Below are 5,697 nucleotides of genomic sequence, written 5' to 3'. Positions count from 1 at the left end.
CCTGACTCCTCTCATGAACAGGTTTCATATTGCTTTGTGGTGTTCCTGGAGCCTGGAGGGGATCGACTTGTTCCTTGGGGCATCAGAAGGGGCTTCTCTGTGGCTTCCCTGCACCCCTCTCTGCTGCTGGCTGAGGTGCCCACATCTGCTAGGGAACAAATCAGAATCAAAGAAAAGCAACCTAGGGATGAACCAAGTCAAAGGAAACAGCAAGAACTGTGCCCACCAAGAAAGATGTAATGAAGGGAACTGCTGGAAAAAAGGAGGTATGAGAAAGGGGCAGACAAGAAGGATACCCTCCGCTCATCCAGCCCAGACAGGAGAGAAACGGGGAAACCACAAAGCACAAAGAGCTACGAGGACGAGCATTCAAAGATGCATAAATAACCTGTGGGCTCCATGACCCCAAAAAGACGAACAGTTTAACCATTAGTCATGCCTGTCATAAGCACTTGACTCTTCTCAGCCTTCTCTAGTTAGGGGTTTTGAACACATGGTCTTTGCTGATGGATGACTCTTTTTCCTAAGTTTCTCCTGTTGCTACCAAAGAATAATGTGCTATCCGCTTTCCCTGAGCATATGACCTCATCCTTGCTTCTTTTCCCCAGCCTAATTTGGATTATGATCTCACCTGCTCCCATCCCTCCCACCCGAAGCCCGGCTAACCTCTCGTCCTCCTTCACCGCATATATCACCAGTACCTCAAGGACCTCGGTGGCGGTAAGTCCTGAGTCTTGAGGTCTGCCTGTGTCTTCTTGTTTTTGTAAACCCTGCTCCCCAAATATGTTATGAAAGTAAGTATCCTCTTTGCCCCACAAAATACTACATTACAACTTGGGCCCTATGGAGAGTGATTATACTGGCTTGTTCTACAACGTGCTTGCTTCTCTTTCTCCTCAAAGAGCAACAAAATTCCAATCTCACATAGACTGCCTGTTCCCTAGTCTGACAAGACTTTTCTTCTCACGGACCACCTTTAATTTATGCTTTTTATTCATCCCTTTTCTCTTTTTCTTAGTGCCAATGGCTCCTTTTCCATTGTAGGTCTGTTCTGGCCACCACTTCATAAAATTCTGGTTCTACTCCTCCAGACAAGCCTGTTTATTTCTATCTTAGGTCTATACGATTTCTAAGAACGTTTTCTCTGCTCATGTTCTCACCTTTCACGAATACTTTTGTCCGTTGTCAAAAAGCATTTTTTTTATCTGAATATGTCAATGCATATCAATTTTGTCACCTATTTATTCCAATCAGGCTCCAGTTCTTTGGACCTGAAAAGATCTTTCAATGCTATCACATTCTGTTGTTTATCCACTGATGAATCCCCGATGTTTTTCTGCAACAAGCAATCCAAAGTGCCTATATTACCTGAGCTTCCAGTGGTGGTTTTGAGCAGCTGTTGTAAGTGTCCTCCCGGCTGACTTGGGAGCCTACAAGACAGAAATAGGGATGGAGTAAGCAAGAGCTTGACTTCTGAAACACCCTGGGGTCATTATGAAATTTAATTCATAAGCAACAAAGACATTAATGCCCACAAATTATTGCATTCTTGCCTGATCTTCTCTCTGGAGATAACAGCACATTTACCCACAGTACCCTGCCAGTTGACTGAGAAAAAAAGCTATCTCTTTAACTCTAATTTGTAGGAAGACATACATCCTGGAAAAAAATTTTCCACATGTCAAATTTCAACATTTTATTTAGTATCATATTTTTGATTCTCTCTCTGTGTCTATGCCCCAAAGCTTAAATGTACTTCCAATCCAAATCTCAGTTCAATGCACAAATAAAAACAGAAGACTTAACACTAGTCCCACGTGAACAGTAGGAAGGAGGAAAAATCAACTTCATGATTTCGACTTTACTCAGGGCCTATGAAAACACAGATGTGGAGGTTATTTAATGAGAAAAGTGGCACTGAAGGGAAAAGAACAATTATTTATGTTTCTGGGGCAGAAAAAGAGGTCAAGGGGGAAGTCACTCAAGGGTGAGTCACTCAAGAGGAGTCCTTATTAGTAGATTTTAAGGGTAAAAAAAAGGCCCCTGTGTGTGTGTGTGTGTGTGTGTGTATGTGTGTGTGTAAAATTTGTTATGACAACTTTATATTAAGTGCTGAATCAGGTATGACAGAAACTCAGAACACTGCCTTGGTCCACTAGTAGCTAACAATGGGAACACAAAACTACCCCTAAACTATCAAGAAATGTCAAGCAATAAAGAACGGAGCCTAAACCTCTAAAAACAGGGTAAGTAATACTGCTCAGGACTCTGAGATACTGCTGACCACCCTGGCCAAGTCCTACAGAACAAACACTGCACCCCTCAAAGCAAACTGAAGGCAACATTTCTATTTAGAGTCTTAAGGTGCAGGTGACACTGCAAGGTGGAAAAACAAATTTCTAATTCCACAAACACAAAATACACAGTGGACACAAGTCACGGATCTCTTCTTTACCATTAATTTCAGTAACTGAAAAGTAGTTTTTTCCTTTCTTTGAAACAGAAGTTGGGGGTCATATCATCAATCCCAGAACGATCCTTGCTCTCTGTTAACTAAAACATTAAAAAAAAAAAACAAAAACCTGCCTCTAGGTCACTGAGGGGTTAGCAAACACAAGCTAAAAAAACTACTAGGAGAGGCAAAAGGTCTGCAGGCAGGACAACAAAGGGCCCAGCTTGTGTACCAGGTTCCCACGATGGGAAACACATTTCACAGTATGAAGCCCCGGCCTTTGGAGAGGCTCAATGAGGATTTCTCCCGGACATAACTTGTGACTCCCCAACTGAACTACTAGGCAAGGGGACCATTCCAGAGGGCTGCCACCTCTGCCAGCAGAGCCCAGAACGAAGCTCCTCATCCTGCTTGGATCAGAATCAAGAGACTGAACCCACCCCGAGATCCGAAATCTCTGAGGGCAAAAGGTGAGCCCGACAGAAAGAGACAAGCCTGGAAGAGACTGAAGGTACGGCTTCCCGTGATCCCGCAACTCTCGCTCAACAAGGGGAGCGCCCGAAATTGGGAATTCTGCATTCCAGAGTAGGGGTCGACTCTTCACCAAGGGGGCAGGGGCGAGGCCCGGCAGGCGACGCTTCCTTGTTTGGGAGCCCCTCCAGCCTCGCAGAGCTGGACACCCCGGCCCGTGGGGACACAACCGCGGGGACACCGGGGTCTTTCCAGGCCGGGTCGGAGAGAAGCGCGCTGGGGTCTAGGCGCGGCCTCATTCGCTCCTTCTCTCCGCGGTTCTCGGGCCCCGGCTCGGCGGGGCAAGGGGCTCCTGGGGGCCACTGTCTCCGGAGCTCTCGCCTGGCCTTACTAAGGCCGGCCCCGAGGCCATCGCTCCCGGCGACACTCACCGGCCCATCTCACAGCGCTCCCCACGCTTCGCTGGTCCCGGAGCCGCCGCAACAGCGGCCGCCGCCATCCCCGGCCACGGAGCCGCCCCACACCCAGCGCCCCCCCAGCCGGGCGCCCTGAGATGGCGTCAAGCGCATCCCGCCCCCGGCGCGGACAGATTGCGTCACGCCCCGGCCGGAGAGCGACGCCCAGCACTACTCAGAGGTGGAGGGGGCAGTTGTCCTTGCGCCCTGCGACCGCTCCGGTGGGTCCTGAACTCCTCCTTCTGGGGCTGCGTCACGTGAATAGAGCTGGGCTCTGCCCCTTCACCCTGACCCCACAATAACCCCGCAATCTTTCCACTTCAGTAGATTCTGGGGGGGTTCCCAAACCAAGCCCCGGGGCGTGGCTATCGGCATCCCCCATTTCCTAGACTTCCGGTCCTGACTTGTGAAGCGGCCTGTTGGGGACCGCGGGGAATCCCGAGCTACCCTCATCCGGGAGAGTAAGGAGCTCCTCCCGGGACGCAGGGTGGAGGTGAGCTCTTTAAGGATTAAGATATTGCCCAGAAGGTGCTGAAAGAGTGAACGGACCCCGGATCTTGGAGAAAGTGAAACAGTAGCGGGGCACCTCGAAGTTTGTGGGAGAAAAGGGAACAGTTTAGTACGGTGGGGAATGGCTTGGCTGAGTGGAGGGAGGGCTTGGCTACTCGAAGAAATACTATGTCAGCATTCATCCGCTATTAACCACTGATCTTCAGAGTATGGTGAACTGAAATTGGTTAATTGAAAACAAAAGAACAAACACCCCAATTGTATTTGTCTTTGGATTACAACTGTGTAGGGGGAAAAAGTAGTTATGGGTGCTGTTCACAAAAATAAGCAGAAATGAGAAAAAAAATGAGTTTAAGTATTGGAGTGATTGCATTTTTTAAAGAATTATTTAATTTTATTTATTTATTCATTCATTTTTATTTTGACAGACACAGAGAGAGAGAAGAGTGGAAGTGACAAAGCAAGCCACCAGGTCTGGGACTCAACTGTGGTGGGCCCTGTGGGAGTGTCCGGTGTCTTAACCACCACCCACCTGCTGGTCCCTGGAGTGATTGAATTCTGAGTAAATTATTTTCCTTTCAGTTTCTCCAAACTTGGCTCAATAAATAACGATTTTTTTTTTCAAGAATTATTCTTATTGGAATCAACAGTTAGTGTAATGGCTATGTCGTTGGACTCCCATGTAGTCGACCATGGTTTGAGTCCCAGGCCGGGTGGCTTAAACTCATGCTGGGGAGAAGGAATTGCAGTGGGGCCATCCCCCCTGGGGGATGATTTCTCCAAACAAAACAAAATTATTTTTATTGATTTAATTTGACCAGAGAGGGACAGAGTGAGAGAGAGAGGGAAAGTGAGAAAGAAAGCAAGACGCCAGGTCTGGGACTTAAACCATGGTCAGCCATTTGGGTGTCCAGTGCTTTTACCCATCACATTACCTACCTGCCCTTAAGATTTTTGTTTGATTAAGAAACTACTGTACTGGCTGGTCTCTGGTTCCTGCTGTGTAGCTAGTTAGCTGTCTGACCTTACAAAGTTACTTTAACACTATAGGCTTCTTTCTACTATTGCAAAATGAGGAATTTGAACTAGATAAAGGGATGGGAGTAAAGAGTAGGTAGAACATATCAAGAGAAATAATAAGCAAATGTACAGTGAGATATATATTTTGTGTTAAAAGATATGACAGGGTCCAGAAGGTGGCATGATGGTTAAGGTGCTGGACTCCCCCACAGCCGATCACAGTTTGAGTCCTGGACCAGTAGCCTAAAAATTACACTGGGCGTGTGTACATGCCTGCTCCAAATCCCCAGAACAGAATGGAGGAGAAAGAATTGCTGCATGGACATTCCTCTGGGGGATGATTTCTCACTTTCCTTCTCTCTGTGCCTCTCTCCAGTGAGCATACATGTCTCGTGACAAAAACCTAAAAAAATTAAATAGATAAAATAATAAAGAGGGACTGGCAGGTGGTGTGGTTGTTAGGGTAGCAGGACTTCCACATGGCTAACTGCAGTTCAAGTCCCAGACCTGGTAGCTTGCTTTCCCACTTACCCCATCTGGTCAACTTTTAAAAAAATGAAGTCATAACAATCAACAAAATAAAATAATTCTTTTTTGTGGGGGAGAGGTTTTTGCTATAGGGTGCACACATTTGCTGGAAAGACAGAGACAGAAAGCAAAAAATCAACTCCCGGGGCCACACCACAATCCCTTCTCCTCCATACTCCTCTCAGGATCTTGGGCATGCATGCACATGCACCTGGTATGAGTTTAAGCCACTAGGTCCAGGACTTGAACCACGTTTGATTA

General features: G+C 47.0%; 1 long non-coding RNA gene across 1 annotated transcript; it reads right to left on the bottom strand.

Moving 5' to 3' along the window:
• Positions 1–6: 6 nt before the first annotated feature.
• LOC102491312 (uncharacterized) lies at positions 7–3,410 on the bottom strand. The gene is made up of 3 exons (XR_335201.3): positions 3,355–3,410; positions 1,369–1,430; positions 7–145 (listed from the first exon to the last, which is right to left on the bottom strand). It is a non-coding gene; the product is annotated as an uncharacterized LOC102491312 (long non-coding RNA).
• Between the last annotated feature and the right edge of the window lie 2,287 nt (positions 3,411–5,697).

This window comes from Tupaia chinensis, unplaced genomic scaffold (assembly GCF_000334495.1).
Source record: "Tupaia chinensis unplaced genomic scaffold, TupChi_1.0 Scaffold000355_1, whole genome shotgun sequence".
Taxonomy (NCBI): domain Eukaryota; kingdom Metazoa; phylum Chordata; class Mammalia; order Scandentia; family Tupaiidae; genus Tupaia; species Tupaia belangeri.
Note: the sequence above shows the minus strand (reverse complement) of the source record. Positions and strands in the feature narration are given on the sequence as shown.